Here is a 20,849-nt window from a genome sequence, read left to right as displayed (position 1 = left end):
AGGATTCTGTTACTAAAAAGTATTTTTGTGGGTAGATGGAATGGATGCATTTCCACCATTGGAGTTTGTGTCATTATTAAAGCTGAATTCATCTAACATACAGTTGTTTGTTTGTGAATAGATATAATCTGGTTTTTATGATCGGTTACTCTTTATAGATTTAACCATATATTGGGCAGCTACTCTTCATAATAAAATGAATGATACGCTAAAACACCATTTTGACAGAAAGAATGTTTTCAAAGTGAGTCTCACTCAAAGTGAGAACACATAGGTTTAAAATTATCATTATGGTTAGGACATCTGGGTAGCTCAGTTGGTTAAGTGTCTGACTTGGGCTCAGGTCATGATCTCGCCGTTTGTGGGTTTGAGCCCCGCATCATGCTCTGTGCTGACAGCTCAGAGCTGGGAGCCTGCTTCAGATTCTGTGTCTCCCTCTCTCTCTGCCCCTCCCCTGCTCACGCTCTGTCTCTCTCTCTCAAAAATAAATAAATATAAAACAATTTTTTTAACTATCATTATGGTCTCCTAAGTTGAAATATTTTTTAAGAACTGAATTCAGCCTCACCACATCCTCTGTCTGTGCTTGTTAAAGAGGCATTTCACGTTTTCCAAATGTAAGCCTTGGAAACTGAAAAACAGTTTTTTGTTAGGTTTTTAACCCAGAAATTAAGCTAGGTTTTACTTTATTTATTTATTTATTTACTTACTTACTTACTTACTTACTTATTTTAAGAAAGGGCCTCGAACTCACAACCCTGGAATCGAGGGTCACATACTCTATCGACTGAGCCAGCCAGGCACCCCTAAGCTAGGTTTTAGATTGTTAATAGGAAAATAAAGGCGATGAACATTTAAGGAACTACTATGTGCAAAGTACTTTACTTACTATTTTGTTTTTCTTCACAGGAAACCTAACCTAGGTTTCCCCCTATTTTACCAATGGAGTAACCAAGATTCGGAAAGTATTTTGACCATTTCATGCATTGAAGAGTTACTATTCAAGTATAGCATTGTTCCCAAAAGGTGTGCTCCAGTTAGTAATAGTAAAGTATGAATAAGAGTTTTGGGAAGGCAAGAGTTAAATGACTAATTGCAGTGAAATGTTTTCCACTATTAAGACTACAGAGAGTAGCAAGATAGGGGAAGGAAGAAATCAGGCATCTAATGAGTGAAACATTAAAAAGAGGGCACTTAGAATAAATAAGAACTATATAGCAATTTTAAAAAATGTGTTATTTTGAGATAATTGTAGATTCACATATAGTTGTAGGCTATACTACAGAGAGATATCCTGTGCGCTTTATCCAGTTTCTACAATGGTAACACTTTATGTAACTATCCTATGGTATCACAACTAGGAAATTGACATTGATGCACTCCACCAACTTTATTCAGATGTCACCAGGTTTACAAGCATTCATTTGTGTATTTGTATGTATTTAGTTCATGTAATTTCATCATATGTATAGATTTCTGTGGCCACATCAACGATGAAGATACTGATCAAAAAGATCTCATGTGCTACCGTTCTGTAGCTGTATTCACTTCCTTCCCTATACTTGCTACCCCTGACAACCACTGATCTGTCCTCAGTTGCTGTAATTTGTTGTTTTGAAAATATTATATAAATGGAATCATAATATGTAACGTTTTGAGATTAGATTTTTTTTCGCTTAGTGCAATTCTTATGTTTTATACCCCATTAAGACTGCTATAACAAAGCAGCACAGACTGGGTGACTTACAAGTAACAGAAATTTATTTCTCAGAGTTCTGGTGGTTGGAAGTCTAAGACCAGGGTTCCAGGTTCTACGTCTGGTGAGAGCCCTCTCTATGGTTCATACAAGGCCATCTTCTTGCTCTAACCTCACATGGCAGATGGAGCAAGGAGCCTTCTCATACCTCTTTTATAAGGGCACTAATCCCATCTGTGAAGGCTCTATCCTCATGACTTAATCACCCCCAAAAGGCTCCACCTCCTAACACCATCACGTTTGGCATTAGGTTTGAACATACACATTTTGGGGGTACACAGACTTTCAGACTTGAGGTCTGTCCAAGATGTTGCATGTATCAATAATGTTTGTTTTTATTGCTGAGTAGTATTCCATGGTATGCATATCTCATAATTTTCTGACTATTCACCCACTGAAGGACATTTGGTTTATTTCCAGTTTGGAGCTATTACAACTAAAGCTGCTGAGATAATTTGTGTGCAAGTTTTTGTGTAAATACAGGTTTTAATTTTTCTGGGATAAATGCCCAAGAGTGGAATTGCTGGGTCAGATGTGACGTGCATATTTAATTTTGTAAGAAACTGCCATATACTCTTTTCCAGAGTGTCTGTACCACTTTACCTGCCTTCCCATCAGCATTGCGTAAATGACCCAGTTTCTCCACAGCCTCATCAGCATTTGGTATTGTCACTCTTTCTTATTTTAACCATTCTGATAGATGTGTAGTGGTATCTCCTGGTTTAATTTGCATTTCTTTAGTGACTGAAGAATCTGAACATCTTTTTGTGTGCTTATTAGTTATCTATCTATCATCAGTGCAATGTCTTTTCTTTTCTTTTGCCTGTTTTCTTATTAAGTTTTGAGAGTTCTTTATGCATTCTAAATACTAGTCCTTTGACGGATGGTTTATAGGTATTTTCTCCCAGTCTATAGCTTTTGTTTTCATCTTAGCAGCCTCTGTTGGAGAGCATCAGTTTTTACTTTTGATGCGATTCAATTTATTAGTGTTTCCTTTTATGGATTCAGCTTTTGGTATCAAGTCTAATTCTTTACCTAGTCATAGGTCCTGAAGATTTTCTTTTGTCTTTTTTTTCTTAAAGTTTTATACTGTTATGTTTTATATTTGTTGGTCATCCATTTTTTAAAACTTATTTATTTTTGAGAGAGAGAAAAAGCAGGGAGGGAGCAGAGAGAGAGGAGGCAGAGAATCCCAAGCAGGCTTCCCACTCTCAGTGCAGAGCCCAGTGTGGGACTTGAACTGATGAACCGTGAGATCATGACTTGAGCCGAAATCAAGAGTCTGACAGTTAATCGACTGAGCCACCCAGGCATCCCCTCAGCCATCCATTTTGAATTAATTTTTATATGGGATATGAGTTTGATTCAAAGTTATTTTTTTATTTTTCTGCCTATGGATACCCTATGTAGTGATTTCAAAGCTGTAGTGACTTCTAAGTTTAAATCTAAACTGATTCCAACGATGAGGGTAACTAGTGGCTCACAAGCAATCTGCTCAATGTTAACCACCTCTCATTACAATGCAAGATGAAACCCTTCTGGAAGAACAGCACAGTTTTTTCAGCTCAAAAATGTAAAATTTAATTGTCATGCTTGCCTTGACCTCTTGTGAGAAGTATTCTAACAATGAAAAGGAAAACATAGCCAAAAATTAAGTATGACCTTCAGAGCGTAAGGATAACAGGCCAAGAACAAAAAGTCAGGGATGCTATTCTAACAGCACATTAACATGATTAGTTACTGGGAAATGAGAGAGAGAACAAACAAACTGTAGTTTAGTTGTTACAATGCTTTGGTGGCCAAAAATGGTCAAGCTCTTAAAGGCAAAAGGCAAACCAAATAGCCCTCCATTATCAGAAAAGAGCCAACCAAAGTTATAAATCTTTTCAAATGCTTTCTGACTGAACTATGGAATTGCCATAATGTGGAATTCCCAATAGGACCCACTTGAAAGTCAGTTTCTGACAACATAGGGCTGATTTCTCTGGAGCGGTGTGCCTATGGGCAGTCCAGGCAAGATTTCTACAGCAGACTGTAAAGTCAGACCAAGGGTAAGGCTGAATTGATGAACTCACACTACCTTACACAAATCTCTACTAGTGTGCAGAGTATATCAAAAGGAAGATTTGTCCTTATTTCTACCTATTACCATAATATGTTTCTGAAACCCTAAAAATTTTAAATTTTAAATGTTACACTCTGTTCCCCTCCCTCATCCCTTTTCCCTTCCATGTAATTAAATAGCCTCTGTTTTCTGTTTTCTTGGTGTACTATTTAACCATATCATTTCATAAACGTTGTATGGTTGTGTTTGGTAAATAATCCTTACTCTACCTCCTTTGTTGATGTACCTCTCCCTCTCTCTGAATTTAGCATCAAACAAAGTTAAGTTTAACAGACCATATTTTAATAATTTTAGACTGAAATTAGTGATTTGAGGATCACCCATTACTTCCTTTTTTATAATTTATCTTGAAATGTGCCTATTTAACTCTAAATGGAAGGGTGAATTAGCATCACTAGTAGGTAGATTTATTCTGGATGAGTACCAAGGAGTTTTCAGGATCTCCTGGCCTGGACCCACCTAGTTTTCAGATCTTTGGTGGTGTTTTATACCAGTTGTCTATTCCAGATCGAATGATTCATGAGACCTTTCCCCATGCTTCTGCAAAGAATTTGTGTATACAAAATTGGTATATTATATTTGTGTGTATTAATTCCTTGATACATGACATATCTTGAAAGCAAATGAATTACTAAAGCAAATTATACTCCCTGTGTTATGTGGAGTCATCATTATTCACTGTGGCCTCTGTTCTCCCTTCCCCTTCGAGTTAGAATGTAGGTATTTTCTTCAATAGTGCCACACAGAACTCTTCCACATTGTCTTTGACATTAGTTAGCTTTTGCAGAATTTAGAACCCATTTATTGATTTTTGTGCAGGTCCTTTTATGTTCTTTGTGTGTTTGAACACTTTTTAAAAACCTAGCTTTCAGGATTGAGGGTTAATTTAGGATATCAACAATCTATTTTCAGTTAACCCGAAGTGGTATTTTGTACATTTACTTTTCCCCTCTGATAAGGTCTGACAGGCCTTGTGAATAGGCACTGAGCAGTAGAGACCAGTAGACTCTGTCTTGTTCATACAAGTCCCTCTTCCCTAGACTTGCTGGCCTCTTCCCACTCTTTCCTGCTTCTCAGGAGAGGCAGAGATCCTGCTGCCACTTGCTGTCTTCTAACCCACCACCTTCAGAGCCAGTGGTGTGAAGCACGGAGGGGAATGACACTCTTCTTTCTGCCTCACTCTCCCACCCCAAACCCTGAAGGGTGCAGGATGCCGAGCGAGCTCCGACCCCCACTCCTCTGACACCCCTGGCTTCCATCCCCAACCTCTACCCTGGTGGTTCTTCATCCTTGAACCTCTGACCCATCAGCAGAACACCTAGTGTTTGAAAACCAGTCTAGTAAATAACCTTGGCCAAGTTTTCTAAATTTCACCCTGCATTTCTTGTTGTTAAGTGTGGCTAATAATAATCCACTAACAAAATGGCTGTGATAGAAGGAAACTTCCCAGCCTGAACCAAGGAGATGAAGTCCAAAGGAGGAGGACCACAGTTGAATCAGGTCTGGTCCTTGTCTACACTGATTGAGGTTTGACCCCTTCTTCTAGGGAGGAGGATTTGGAGTCTGATATTGGAACCCACTGGATAGTCTTCTTATTAAATATGCATAATACGTTGTGTGGCTCCTTCTTCCAAACAAAACCAAACCAAGATAGCTGTGAAGATTAAAGTAACATATGCAGAATGCTGGGCACAGTGCGTACTCAGTCACCTCTGACTCTAGCTTCTGTGCTTACCTGCACCTCCATCTTCACCCGGAAATCCTCTTCTTGATACCCCACTCATCCCATGAGCTGCTCTTGTTGTTCAAATTGGGGAGGCAGGAGGAATCATAACGGTCCACAGTGGAATCACACAAACGTACGTTGTTCTCAGCACAGCCAGGTTCTGGAATGGTATAAAGTGGAATTACATAGTCCAAAGGGCTTTGAGAATTCTAGGGCACTCTCTTTATTTCAGAGTAGGAGCCCAAGCCTATGAGGGGAAATTGTCAGTGATCTGCTGGGCTCACAGCAGACCACTTTATGTATATTTACTGGTAATCAGAGCCTCACCACTTGGGTTTGACACACTCTTATGTCTCAGGCGTACGTGCCACAGACACCAACCCCTCAGCCTTTAGAGTGGCCGGCTATGCAGGACCACATAGGCTGGTCACCTTTCGCCATGAGTAGCATCTTACTCCAGGGTGCAGTGTGAGTACTGTCCTCTTCTGTGCATGCTTTCCTGTGAAAAAGATTGGGAAAACTGGTCCATGTTCCCTTCACACCAAGCCTCTGATACATAATTTTCATATCCAAATATGATTTGCCTGCTATGGAAATTTAGACTCAGAGAAGTTGAATAAATTTTAGTGAGATTATACAACAGGCAGGTGAGGCAGGATTGGAGCCCAGCTCTGTCCTTCTTCAACCACACCTTACGCTCTGCAATACTGCCCTTGGCAGTGTGGCAACTTAGTGGTACGTCGGGCCCTGTAGAACACAGGTCGGTTCACAGCATTGTGAATTAATGTGCAGAAGTACATCCTAAGTTCTAAGTGACCTTTTTAAAAACGTTTTAAGAAGTTTGTGTTTATTTATTTTGAGAGAGAGAGAATCTCCAGAGGGCTCTGTATTGTTAGTGAGGAACCCGACACAAGGCTCAGTCTGAAGAACCGCAAGATCGTGACCTGAGCCAAAATCAAGAGTTGAACACTCGAATGACTGAGCCACCCACGCTCCCCCAAATGACCTTTAAAAAAACAAAACAAAACTTGTTTATGGCTTGAGGACATTCCATACTACATCTTGTCAAGTTTAACATCAGAGTATTAACCAACTAGGGCAGTAGGAAACATGTAGTCTGGATATCCCACCCATGTAAGTCAGGGTTTTACATTGCAGATATCCACGTTACTCGCTAGGTTTGCTCTTATCTGAAAAGAGTAGTTGCCTATGATAGAAATGAATGCAGAAATACATTTGGACAGAAAAACCCAGAATGCCCTTTTGGGCAAGTAGAGTCTAAGATCCAGTGGTAGGTGTCAACTGGATGGGTCTGGTTGGTTGATGTGCAGCATTGCTGAGGATACAGAGAGGGCTCCCCCTCTCTAGCCCCACAAAGGCTGTCTTTGAACTCGAGGAAAGAGCTGCCACTTTGTGGTATGCCTGTGCTAAGAATGAATATACCACATGGGTGGAGTGGTGTGATGTGAACTCTTGCCCTTCCTTTAATTAACAGTCTGTAGATTGTTTTTTCCTGCTGGCCAAGGACCGTTAGAGTAGAACCTTAGTGTGTCCAAGATTTGTGGAGAAACTTTCTTATTACCAGTAGTTGGATTCAGATATTCAGTCATAATGCAGGTTTTAATTGAGTTGGTACATGAAAAGCAAATAGAACTGTTTTAAGTGTTGGTAAGTGTTAACTCTGTACTGGCTTCATATTTGGTTAATATTTTATTCTCTCAGTTTCTCTCTGTCTAGTGATCTAATAAAAGTTGATAATAATAACATTTTTTGGCACTTTACAAAGTACCTTCATGTGCATTCTCTCACTTTATCTTCACAATGATCATATGAGTAGATATAAATGCAGATGATGGATCTGTTGTTTGGGAGGTTAAATACCTTGCCTCAAATCACTTAGCCTTTAAATCGACGATCTGAGCCCTGAATCCCAGTCTACTTTGTCTGTATCACTGATTGTTTTTCTTTATTCCATATTTCTCAGTTTACATTGCCTTAAGCATTAATTTGTACTTTGAGAGGGGGATTAGAACATGTTAGTAGCATCATAATGTGGTAAGTAGGGAAAATTGTACATGGGTTTGGAAGTGTTTTAGTTGGTTTTACTGGAAACCATATTTGATTTCAGTTTCTAAGAACCATCCAAGATGGCTGTTGCCATTAGTGCCTGTAGTGATCCACAGCACTGCCCAGGAACACTTTCCGTGTGTGATATCCATAGCTCTTGTTTATGTGTTTGCACTCAGTCTCCCCCCAAATGAGCCATCTGGAAGGGTGGGACTCTGCTATAGGTCAGTGCTCCTTCCATGTTACATTGTTAAATAAATAGTGGTTGGCATGTAGCAAGTTTGTTAAGTCTTTTTTGACCAACTGAAAGACTGAGAATATTTAAAACGGCTTTTTGAATGTAGAACCTAAGTGGTTTGTGAGCCTTAATTTTTATTACTATAGATTTTTTTGTATTCAGCAATTTTATTAATCTTAGAGATTAAGAATATTTTTAAACATTTTGCATAAAAGAGCAGCTTGTGCTTTATTTGAAAATATTACTAATTACCAATTAAACTCTTGAATGAGCTGTAATGTTGTTTAAGGCTTATGTTTCCTATTATTTTGATTGAGTTCAGATCAAGCAGCTCTTAAGAGAACATTTACATATTGCTTGTCATTCATTAATGGGAAAAATATCCATGGTCAAGTTTGAGCTGCTGATGTTTTTAGGAAATCATTAACTTTTTTCTACAGATTAAAGAAAAGGCTTATGAACATTTAGACATTAACAGATAGAGTCATGCTTTTTTGCTTTGTTTTTAAGGAATAGGCAGTTACTTGATTTAATTCCATGTAGTATACTGCTTTTCAGGCTGTAGGTTACAACCCATCGGGGCATCCTGAAATCAGTTTAGTGGATGAGAACCAGCATTTTTTTTTTAATGGAATGGAAGAGAATAGATTAGTCTGGACTAATGCTAGACTGAATATAAAATATCAGAGTGCATTGTAGGTAGTCAGAATCAATAATATTTTATGAAAATTTTGTTTTAAATATATACAAGTATACATATATCTTGAATCACAGTTTACAATTATTTTTTATTGTGGGCCAAAAGATCTGTGGGATCAAAAGAACTCATTGTTTTAGAAGAGTCTTTGGAGGTTAGTATCCTGAGAGTGAGGTTATTTTTCCTCTTTGAACAACAAATTTCTTTGAAAATTGTTGATCTAATACATATTAGCTAATTATTTAAAGACAGCTGTACATAAAGTACCTGTTATATAAATATATTTCCCCCCAGTGCAGTGTAATGGCTCCCTATAAAACTAATTTCAAGGATCAGTGACAAAAAAGCATGTGTCCTCTTCCTTGAAATCTCAGGCTAATCTGGATTGTCCTAGATTCTGGAGTGAGACCCAGTGAAGCTGTAACCTAACAAAACCACCAAATGGAACTATTTTGATTATGAAGCCTGGGGAACTTTTGTTTGTGGGCCTCCGGTAGGTTTCTCCTCTGTAGAACTATTTACTGGCTGTGGGGCCTTGGGTATATTTTTCTCTAAAATGAGAATAATAACAGTAGTACCTACCTCATGATATTGTTGGAGGACCTACTGAATTAAAATACATATATAAAGTCTTTAGAACAAGTTCCAGTGAAAAATAAGACCTAATAACATCAGAGCATGCTGTCTTAATGAGGAATATAGGAATAAATGAGAAAAAGAAAGAATAAATACACAGGCTTAAATTTTCAGGGAGTTTATATGTCCCTTGAAACTTGTCCATAAATATGCTGTGGCTACAGCCTTCAGTGAAAGACCCAAGACTCTAGACACAGATAAGACCAAAGTCCTCGAAAAAGTAAATGATTTAAGCTGTCCGCCTCATTTTTTAATGTTGCTGACAGTTGGGGAAGACTTCAACTGAACTAATTTCTGAATTTGTCTGAAATTTGGCACTGTCTCAGCTTGAGACAGTTTGGCACAAGCCTTTGAAAACTTTCATTATTGCTGGTACAGTGACTCTTCAGTGTGCGAAAATTGAGTTCTGAACCAGAAAATGCTTTTTGCTCGCCGCTCTGGAGCTTCCTAGCTCATGCGTGGACTCCAGTTGTCGGTTATTTTAGTAGGAATTTTTCTTTCTTTTCCCCTGAAACTCGTATCTGAAAATTCCAGCAGTCACCCCTTCTACCCTCATAAATCAGATGCTAAGTACGTATCTTCCCACACATCTTCCCAGATTAGTCTTCCTGAGACACAGTTCAGATGTGTCACTTCTGAATCTCAAATTCGTCTCTCAAATTCGAGACCATATGGCTCATTCCTACCTTTCTGTCTTTATGTCCTACTTTGATTTTCTGTACATGTCTTACACATTTGTGTAATAAACTTTGCTATCACCATCTTCTCCCTATATGCAGTGACAACAAACCCATCTGTAATTGTGACACTGTCTCCTTGACGCTTTTCCTGTTTCATTTAATTCTTAACCCCTACACACACACACACACACACACACACACACACACACACACACATGCACGTAGATGTGCCCTCCCCTGCCGCTGGACTCAGAGGGCATTGATAGGCCTCCTAATGCCTTCTCTTGACGTTCTTCGTACAGTCTGTCTTTGAATGTACCCATAACGCTGTCATCTTCTCTACTTTATTTGTTGTTTTTGTCCGTTCTTTTTCATTTTTATATTCCTGACAAGGTCTAGCTTTATGCCCTGCATCTAACAGTCATTCACTGTGAATGGTAGCTAGCATTTGTTGAACTGTGTAACAGAGACACATTTGTGTATTCATGTAATCTTCTGATTACTCCATGAGGTAGGTCCTGTTATTCTAATCACAGATAAAGTTGCTAAGCTTTATTATAGATGTTGTGGAATTTGCCCACAGTCACATAGGACCCAGGTCACATAGGATCCAGGACTCAACCCTGTTGTGCTAGACCTCACAGCCCATACCTATAATCATTATACCATATTCTTCATTAAACTATCTTGAATTGAATTTATAGAATTTTATCAGTTATCCATGGGAGGATAAGTGAGACTGATTTAAAGATTAAATATATTAAAGTACTAAAGTGGGATTTTCTTTTTTCTTTTTGTTTCAAGTCTATTTATTTATTTTGAGAGAGAGGGAGAGCAAGTGGGGGAGGAGCAGAGAGGAGAGAGAATCCCAAGCAGGCTCAGTGCTCTCAGCACAGAGCCTGACATAGGACTCAATCTCAACGAACTGTGAGATCATAACCTAAGCCGAAACCAAGAGTCAAGCGCTCAACCGACTGAGCCACCCAGATGCCCTAAACTATTATTTTTGGGGATTTTCAATGCAAAATTGTTTTTAGGAACTTTGGAACAAAGTAGGGAATCTCTGGTCTTTCAAGGGAACTTTGAAAATCTCTACGTACCAACAAAAATGCCACCAATCTCCTGACCTTTCTATTTTTGGGGATGTGGCAAGAAGTCCCCTATTATTTCCTCTCTAGATGCATAGTTAGAGGTCCTAACAAGCTGAGATGCTCTTTGCTTGAGCCCTTTTGTTGTAAAGATGTGTGGTGCTTAAGCCATGGGTCATGTGTTTATGCGTTTTTACTTCCCTTTTCCTTCATTGACTGGTTCGAGTAAAGTTTGCATAAACAAAATGGTTGATGCCCTATATTTTTTTAACTCATTAAGTGATATACCAGTGAATTTGTAGCAGCCCTGTCTACTTGTTCTAGCTTTTTCTTTCCCACACTTAAATGAAATTGGTAGCAAAAAGGGTAACAGGCCAAGTTTCAGAAGAGACCAAGCAAGACACATGGTTCACGGTTTGCAGTGTGATCCAGCAGCAAATGAAGCAGACCAGTGTGTTAGTACCATTGAGGATGAATCCAAGTGTCCTTGAAACAAAAAGGGAAGATGAGTTAGTCGGATTGGGAGAACCCTAGGTCTCCTCCCAAAGCAAGGCAGGATTTAGCTTCCGTTGAAGCAGAAATTAGTGGAGAGCAAAAAGGAGGTCTTTCCTCGGTGGTTCCGTTACTAGAATGGTGTACCTTATTTCACTTGGAAAAAGAATCAAAGATGACTTTGAGGTGGGCCTAACATGGACTGAAATGAGAAATGTAGCTTGTTGGTTGTGAGACAAATTGTTTAGGTGTGAACATAGCATATGAAGAAGATATAGAAGAACAAGAACAAGAAAATGGATTACATCTATTATTTTATTTTTAAAGTTTATTTTGAGAGAGAGAGAGAGAGAGAGAGAGAAAGCATGAGCAGGGGGAGGGGCAATCCCAAGCAAACTCCGCACTGTCAGTGCAGGGCCAGATGTGGGGCTTGAACTCATGAACCATAAGATCATGACCTGAGCTGAAGGCAGACGCTTAACCAACTGAGCCACCCAGGCGCCCCTTGTGATATGTCTGACTTTTAAAATGGTATTTATTAGTTTGTATTTATGGAATACTTGACAGACTAGATGACCAAAATATGATCATGTGAACTTAGGAAGCACCTAAGTTACAGATGAGTTATTCATGCTTTAGATATTCTTTTCTATACTACAAACAAAACAAAAACCAAAAAACTGGTTATATTTCTGAATCACTCTACAGCATTTAAAATATAGTTTGCATATGTATTTTCAAGAACACATGTATCATACAAAGTAGGACAGACTTAAAATTGATTCCAATTTTGAATAGGTGGCATGATTTAACTCACTGTCAAGGATGGTTAGAGCTAAGTCATTAATCATTTTATTAATTTTTCCTGTGTCTCTGGGACTATGTTACTGTCGATTATGACATCCATGGTGCATATTCTTCACACTTTAGAGCTAGAAGAGGTTTTGGTTTAGAAGTTGTATAATATATAATTTAAAGCAGATGAATTTTGATATTCCAGATTAATTTTGTTAGCACAGCAGAAAGCTAAATGGTAATTTGGTTATTTCATTTTCAGAGGTAATTGAAACAGATGCTGGTGAGGTCACTGGGGACTGAGTCATCTCCATTTCAATGGCTCCATCATTTTTTTTTTTAAGTGTGTGTTGTGGGGGATGTTTCCTTTTACTTTGCTAAATCAACTATTTTTACTCGATAATGAGAGAAATTTAATTTTTTTAACCACAGTCCTGAATGTATATTATCAGGATTTCAGAACATTTTTCCTTTATAAGAGTAAATGTATTTTATTTTTATTTATTTTTTTTTAATATTTTCAACTTCCTAATTATATCTTTCCATTTATTTATTTATTTATTTATTTATTTTTTAATTTTAACGTTTATTTTTATTTTTGAGACAGAGAGAGACAGAGCATGAACAGGGGAGGGGCAGAGAGAGAGGGAGACACAGAATCTGAAACAGGCTCCAGGCTCTGAGTGGTCAGCACAGAGCCCGACGCGGGGCTCGAACTCACAAACCGTGCGATCATGACCTAAGCCGAAGTCGGGTGCTTAACCGACCGAGCCACCCAGGCGCCCCGAGTAAATGTATTTTAAAAGTAAAAACAAGTAGCATATACATACTATATATATGTCAACATATAACTATTTTTCTTTTATAAGAATATATGGATTTTTTTAAACATAAAAATTAGTTATAAACACACGTATTTAATCTAAGCTCAATTTGTGCTGTCTTAACAGGTCACTGAAAACTTAATATTATAAAATTAATTGAGTTATGAACGTATTCTACATAATCTTGACTTTCTTCCTGTTTATTTTTAATGCACAGAAAAACCTTTTTCTAAGTTTGAATAAGTGCTCATTTTGGTTTTTATATTATCTGATGCAAGTAGATACCTAAGATATCTCTCAGTTCTTTGACTTACTCAAATGTGAGACTTTATTAAAGTCATATAGTGTTTATCCTTGGGTTTGAAATATATTCTGTGTTATGGGGAGAAACTTGTGCATGGCTTATATTCAGAAAGACCTTACGTGCCTACACGAGTTAAGCCCAGAGGGTAGCGTGGTGAACATAATGAACATAACAAACGTGGGGCTTGTTCTTACAGAGATTACTTTTCACATAGACATTAAATATGGAAATATAAATGCATATGTCATTAGAAATTTCAGAGTTTGCCATGAGGGAAAACAACAGGATGTTCCAAAGAATTTTAAGGGCAGTATCCATTTTAGATAGGAGTGATATTCAAGGAAGACTTCTAGAGAATAATGATATTTGAGCTGATCTTGGTATGGGCAGGATCTGTCAGATGAAATGTGTGTTTAAGAGAAGGGCTGGGGAAAAACAAATGGAGGGGACTGTTTTAAGTACAGGAAACACTTAGATTCAAAAACCTTAAGTGGGGAGAAGGCATGGCAGATTCCTGGGTCTGCAACAAGGCCAGTGTGGCTGGAACAGAGTGCTTTAGGGGAGGATTGCACAAAAAGGGTGGAGAAGTGGGGCAAGTCACGCGGGGGGTTGTTGGCCAAGTTTGGGAACTGGGATTAAGCAACCAGAGGAATAGAGATGCCGTTAAATAAAATGGGAAAACTGGGAAAATAACAACTTTGAGTGGGAATCTCAAGAATTTAAGTTTGGATGTGTTAATTTTGAGATGCCTATGAGACATCCAAGTGGAACCAGTAAATGTATAGTTGGGTATGTGTACCTGGAATGAAAGCAGAGTGGTCTGGGCTGAGATAGAAATTGAGGAGTTCTTGGGCCCAGCCAGCAGGTGAATGGATGAGATCATATAGGGAAAGAATGTAACGTGAAAAGAGAACAGAACTTAGGAATGGGGAACAGAATTGAGGAACTCCAACATTTAGTGGTCTAGTAGGATGAAATCCAAAAGAGACGGAATTACAGCAGCCAGGAGCAAAGAGCAAGCATTTCAAGAAAGAGAGAATGGTCATGAGAGTTGAGAGGTAAATTGAGATGAGGACTGAAAAGTATCCATTAGGTTTGGCTACTTGGACGTCACTGATTGAATGAAAACAGTTTCAGTGCAGTAGTGAGGGAAGCCAGTGTAATATAAATGGGAAGTAAGCGAATGGACATAGAGCTTCTAGGCAATTCTTCTGGGAACTTGGCTGGGAAAGGAAGCCAAAAATTAGGATCATGGCAAGAGGGAGATGTGGAGGTCAAGGACAGCAAGTTTATAAAGATGGAGGAGGAAGAGAAGTAAAGCATTTTGTCAGTTAATGGGGATGGTCCATCAGAGGTGGAGGGGGGGATTCCTCAGAGAGGCCAGCTTGATGTGTGACCCTTATGTAAAGTCATGAGGACATTAACAAAGCAATAAAGCAGGAGATGAGCCAGGCCAGGTTGCCTATACACTGTCCATCCAGGGTCTATAACATGTTTAAAGTTATACTTGTATATATTGGTGGTTCTACCCTCTTCTTTGCTGATTCCTCACTCTATGCCAGGAGGTTTACAAATATGACCTCACTTCATCGCCATAATAACCCATGAGGTGGATGGTGGTATTTTCCTATTTGACAGGCAAGAGAACAGGCTTAGAGTGCTCTAGTAACTCCCCAAGTTACATAGCTAATAAGTAATGGAGTCAGGATTTCTTCCTTCTGTGTTTAACTCTTAGGCCTTTATTAACTACTACTTCTATACTGCCTTCCAATAGTATAAAAATAATTAGAACAATTCTATTCCATATTAGAAAATTTCAATTGTAGTATATTCATTTAGAAGTTTGTAGAAATTTTGTCATAATTTTTTTAACAGTAATGTGTCCTCTTTTGTAATATATGTCAAAGGGTAGTTGGAGAATTCCTCAGTGTTTAAGGCTTTTTCTTTATTGATATGAATTTAAAAAAGAAACTATAAGTGACTGGGTTTTAAAAGATTGGTGTTTAGTGGGGCACCTGGGTGGCTCAGTCGGTTAAGCATCTTATTCTTGATCTCGTCTCAGGTCATGATTTCACAGTTCATGAATTCGAGCACACAGTGCTCTGTGCTGGCAGCTCAGAGCCTGCTTGGAATTTTCTCTCCCTCTCTCTCTGCCCCTACCCCATTCATGCTCTCTCTCTCTCTCTCTTAAAGTAAACAAATAAACTTAAAAAAAAAATCTTTAAAAATAAAATATTGGCCTTTTGGGGCACCTGGGTGGCCCAGTCAGTCAAGTGTCCAACTCCTGACATCAGCTCAGGTCGTGATCCCAGGGATTGTGGGATCAAGCCCTGCATCAGGCTCCTCACTGAACATGGAGCCTGCTTAAGATTCTCTCTCTCACGGGGCGCCTGGGTGGCTCAGTCAGTTAAGCGGCCGACTTCGGCTCAGGTCATGATCTCACGGTTTGTGAGTTCGAGCCCCGCATCGGGCTCTGTGCTGACAGCTCAGAGCCCGGAGCCTGCTTCAGATTCTGTGTCTCCCTCTCTCTGACCTTCCCCGTTCATGCTCTGTCTCTCTCTGTCTCAAAAATAAATAAATGTTAAAAAAAAAAGTTAAAAAAAAAGATTCTCTCTCTTCCCCCCCCCCCCCCCGCCCTGCTTCCCTGCTCACGTGCATGTTCTCTCTCTCTCTCTCTAAAATTAAAAAAAAAAAAAAATACTGGTGTTTTAATATAACTTTTCTGTTATAGGTGAGCATTAATCGTTCATGTCTATTTTAAATGAAGAATGCTAATCTTAATGCTGTGGGAAATGACATCTGTATAGGAGCTTGATGCGCAGTATGTTTGATGAGAGCAGCTACTGTTCTGGAGTTGCCTGTTGTAGTATCCTCTTCTCTGCACAGAAAGCAAGCCATTAGCAAATCTTCCTGCATTTTCAAGTAAACATTGTGCAGCAGAGTGGTTATGTCTGCACAGCTCTGATAACAGCTGTTAAATTTCTTTTCCTGCAATCAGAATTCTAACGGCAGTCTCCAAGACCTTTTTTGAGTGCAGTGTTTCACAATGACTTAATTTTATAGGCACATCAGATGAGGAACTTTAGTCCCTCTCTAGCAGTGGGTGTGGGGTGTAGAGGAACTAGGTAATGTAGTCATTAGGTAATGCCCGGGGAGCCTGGAAGAAGTGATGGAGAGATTAGAAAGAAAAGAGCATTTTCTTTAGTAAATGTCAGTTCATGTTGGCCTGACATGTCATTTTTCTTCTACTCATCTTCTTGATATGGGCATCATTTCTAATTTCAGAAGCATAAAATCTTTTTGCTGAAGGGTTAAGGTCATCGGGGCCACCATGCCAAGGACAGAATCTCCACTGCATCTGACAAATAGGCCTTTTCCAACCTGGATTTGAACTTTTCCAGCAATGGGGGTGTCCCAAGGACTCCCAAGGCTACTCATTTCTTGATTGAAAAGTTTTTGTTAGTAGAAATTTGTTTTCAAGTTTTTAGTTAAAATTTATTTTTCAACTTATTCTACTTATTGTCAATTACTTAGGATCCACACAGAATAAATAAAATCCTCTTTTTATATATTATCATTATATATGTTTGAAGGTAACATCATTTTCTTCTTGAACCTTCTCTTTTCCATGCTAAATATTCTAAGTTTTTAAATCTCTCCATCTAAGACAGGTTTTTGATTCTTTACTACCTCGGTTTGGTCTGATTAATGCATTGATAGGAATATTACTTGTTATCCTTTTATTTTTGTTAATATAGCATTATATTGTATTAGTTTGTTGACAACAGTTGTATTCACACTGAGGGAAAAAAGTTTTTTCCCTTGTGAATTAGAGTTTTAATTTTATCTTGTTTGTTTTCCAGCCATTATTCTAATTTTCCAGAAATTTTGAAGGCTGATTTTTTACATCAAACATATTTCCTGTCCTTCCTATCTCGGATCAGATATACAACCTGAACAGCATGCTTTCTGTGTCCTTATCCAAGTGGTTGATGAAAATGCTGAATTGGAAAGCTGTGTGCATTATGGCACATTAGTATCATTGGTGGATTAAATAATTATCTTTAAGTCTTTCAACTTGCTATAAATCAACTTGCATAAGTTCACTTAACTGAATTCTCTGTTTCCATCTTTTAATAAGGTAGTGTCAGACATTTTCAAGGGCCTTAGTGAAATCTTGATATACTGTACCTTGTGTCATGCCCATTGACATGCCAAATCTAGCAATACTGTTAAAAAAAAAAAAGAATTATGTTAGTTTTCACTCATTTTCGTATACCCATGGTGGTTCCCGGCAGTCAACAATTTATCTTCAATTAATCACAGAAGATTTGTCTAATATCTGTCAGTTTATTTTTCAGGGAGTCGTTATCAAGCTGCTCAGTGTACTATTTCTAGAATATGTTTTTTTTTTCTTTTGAAAACCAGAATTTTTTTTCCCAATTCCAGTCTTTCTCTATGATTCTTCAGAGATTACTGGCAATGGTTCCACAACTCAGGGAATTGTTTCTTATAGGGCTAGAGACTTCATCCAGGATTTCATTTTCTTAGCTGTGATGCTTTATCCTTTTTAGTTTTTCACTTAGTCTCTTTGATAGAGCTGCAGCATTGGAGTGGACTAGGTCTACTTTCTCTCTCTTCTAAGTTGACTTCATCCAGCGTGCCATGGCCAATGGCTGTATTGCTTCTTGCAGCCTCATTCTCTCAACATCCCTAAAATTTCCTTGTGAATTTTTCCTTTGCACTGATTACAAACATCGGCTCATTCTGGGCTTCAGATTTCCATTGTTCTTACAGTTTTCTGTCTTTTGCTTGTTGCTTTTGCTTGTTGCATTTTGTGCCTCTCTGCCACCTTTTGTACGTGCCCACTGAAAACTTGAGCTCATTGGGACACATTTATTTCTTGAGATGCTTTCTGCTTTGCCTCTTCAACAGACCCATTTGTGATGGAGTTGACAGAATTTGTTTTAGAAGAACATATCACCCTTGAACCATTTTCCTTTTAGAATCTGCCCACGAGATCATACTTGTCTGCCCTTTCCTTCAGCAGACATTTGTGGGTTCACCCGTATGTTGGATCTAAAAAACAAAACAAATGAATAAACAAACCAAAAGCAGAATCAGACCTGTAAATACAGAGAACATCTGTATGGTTGGTTATGGTTGGTTGCCAGAAGGGAGGACGGTGAGGGGCAGGGCAAAATGAGTGAAGAGGAGTGGGAGATACTGGCTTCCAGTTATGAAGTGAATAAGTCATGGGAATAAAAGGCACAGCTGGGAAAGATAGCCAATGATATTGTAATAACGTGTATGGTGACAGATGGCAGCTACACTGGTGGGGAGGGTAGCATAACATATAGAGAAGTTGAATCACTGTGTTGTAATCCTAAAACTAATGTCACATTGTGTGTAACTATATGCAAATTAAAACATTTAAAAAAACATATTTGTAGGAATATACAGTCTGGTATAATAACAGGATGCTTATAAAAGAAGTAACTATGGGATAAATACCGGATAAGGTGACTGCCAAGTGCTAAGAGTATGGAGCAGTGAAAGTGACTGTCCAGAAGAGCTTGGGCATCATCATAAAAGAGGTGACATTGTGCTGTCTTCAGATGCCATGAAGAGAGAATGAAGGAGGGAAGTTTCACGCAGAGGGGAGACTGTGTATGGATGCATGATCACATGAAAATACATGGGATTTACCCATGTAAATGGGACACTCATGTCCCATTTGAGTCTCTCATGTGACTGGGACACTGAGAGAAAGTCCTCATATTCTTTAAGAGCAGCCTATCATTTGGGTCCGTTCTTTCTCACTGTCTGTTGTATACTCCCATATCTTCCCTCTGACTTACAGTCATAATCTTCAACTGGAAGGTGAGGGGAAAATATTGTTGACCCAAATCTATAAGATTTCCACCTAGAACTTCAAAGTCCTAGAGAGTCATTTTCATATTTCTTCTATTGGGGCTCAGTCCCTTGACCAATAACTGGATCAGTTACTCTTTCTTGACTGGTGGTTTTGATAATCCTTAGGATGTTTTCTGCCACTTTGTTAATTTCTGTGCTAAACCTAATTCTACCAGGGTGAATTTTTGTTGCTTTTATTCCCCCAAACAAGGAGCTGCCTAATACCTAACTCTTTTAACTATGAAAAGGATCAGCAAAATAATTACTAAATTAATTTTATTACTTCCCGGGCAAGCGCACACACACCAGTTATTTGGTTGTGCTACCTAAGGACTGAAGTTTGCACCCTGGATAGTAGGAATGAGTTCCATAAGCCCACAAACGACTGGCTCTGGCCGGTCCCATTTTCCATTCCTCAGTAAAGATCCCTCATTTATGGCCCATGAGGGTCAACACACCAAGGATGCTCAGAGTTCACAACTTCTTATCAGCTTTGGTGGGTAGGCTGCTCTAAATCACAGTCAATTTATAGTGAAACTCAGCACCAAGTTTACTTCCTGGGGAAGTGCTACTGTGAGTGGGAAGTTCTTTGGCAGGTCTTATGAGGGACTGCTAGGATCTCTCAGGTGCCCTTATTTTCCACGGCCTCTGGGGCAGATCTGACATCCGTGGGACGCCGTCACGTTGTTGTACCCCGGCATGACCCCGATCCTTCTTTCTCCCCGCCACGTGTCCCACCTGCCAGAATTCTGTTACTGGTTTCCGTTCTCTCTGGAGCTTTGGAATAATTTTCTTTCTTGTGTCTTACCAATTATTTTCCAATTCTGGAAATTCTGTTTAAGGCAACATTTATGTTTTTCAAAATAAAGTTTCTGCTCCAGTCGGTGTTACCATAGAGTCAAACTGTTGGCTCTAGAAATCTGGCGATTTGCTCATATGAGGTCACAGTATTAAGTGATTCTCATAGTTTAACCTCATTGAAGGGAAAATAAGAAATGGGAAAAAAAATCAGAAACCAGGAAAGATAAATGTGCTTCTAGTGAAGGTCACATACATACACACAAAACAATTTAGTTGATTAGGCAGACAACTAAAATTCTCAGAAGAAATAAGCAGGGCTGGTCTTTTATGTCCATCAGGATGGAGGCAGGAAGTTGCTTTGGGGGCCTAGTCCCTTCTCCCAGTGCCATTGTGGTCAGCACTCCCCACATGCCACCCCCAATAAACAAGCAGTCCTGATTTAAAAAAAAAAAAAAAAAAAAAAAAGGTATACTTGCTTAGCAGATGCAGCTTTAAGGCAAGGCCCAGAACTTTCCCTAACCCCTCCAGATCTCAATTCTGTCCTTACTTCCTCTTGGAGAAATTACAGACTGGCCACTAGTTTAAGAAAGGCCTTCTTGCCTCTGTGTCTTCCTTCCTTTTTGTTGGCTCTACAAAATTGTTTCCTCTGAAAAATAATAATGGAACTTTTTTAAAAAATGGCATGTGAAGTTGTCACTGTATTT

The 20,849-nt window shown here is 38.8% G+C and overlaps 1 protein-coding gene across 5 annotated transcripts in view; it reads left to right on the top strand.

The window, feature by feature from the left end:
- Window positions 1–20,849, top strand: part of NCOA7 (nuclear receptor coactivator 7) — a 154,486-nt gene that overhangs the window by 26,044 nt on the left and 107,593 nt on the right. The window lies entirely within an intron of this gene.

The sequence above is a fragment of the Panthera pardus genome, unplaced genomic scaffold (assembly GCF_024362965.1).
Source record: "Panthera pardus isolate Hobbes unplaced genomic scaffold, ASM2436296v1 HiC_scaffold_17, whole genome shotgun sequence".
Lineage (NCBI taxonomy): Eukaryota > Metazoa > Chordata > Mammalia > Carnivora > Felidae > Panthera > Panthera pardus.
This window is presented reverse-complemented; position numbering and strand designations above follow the sequence as displayed.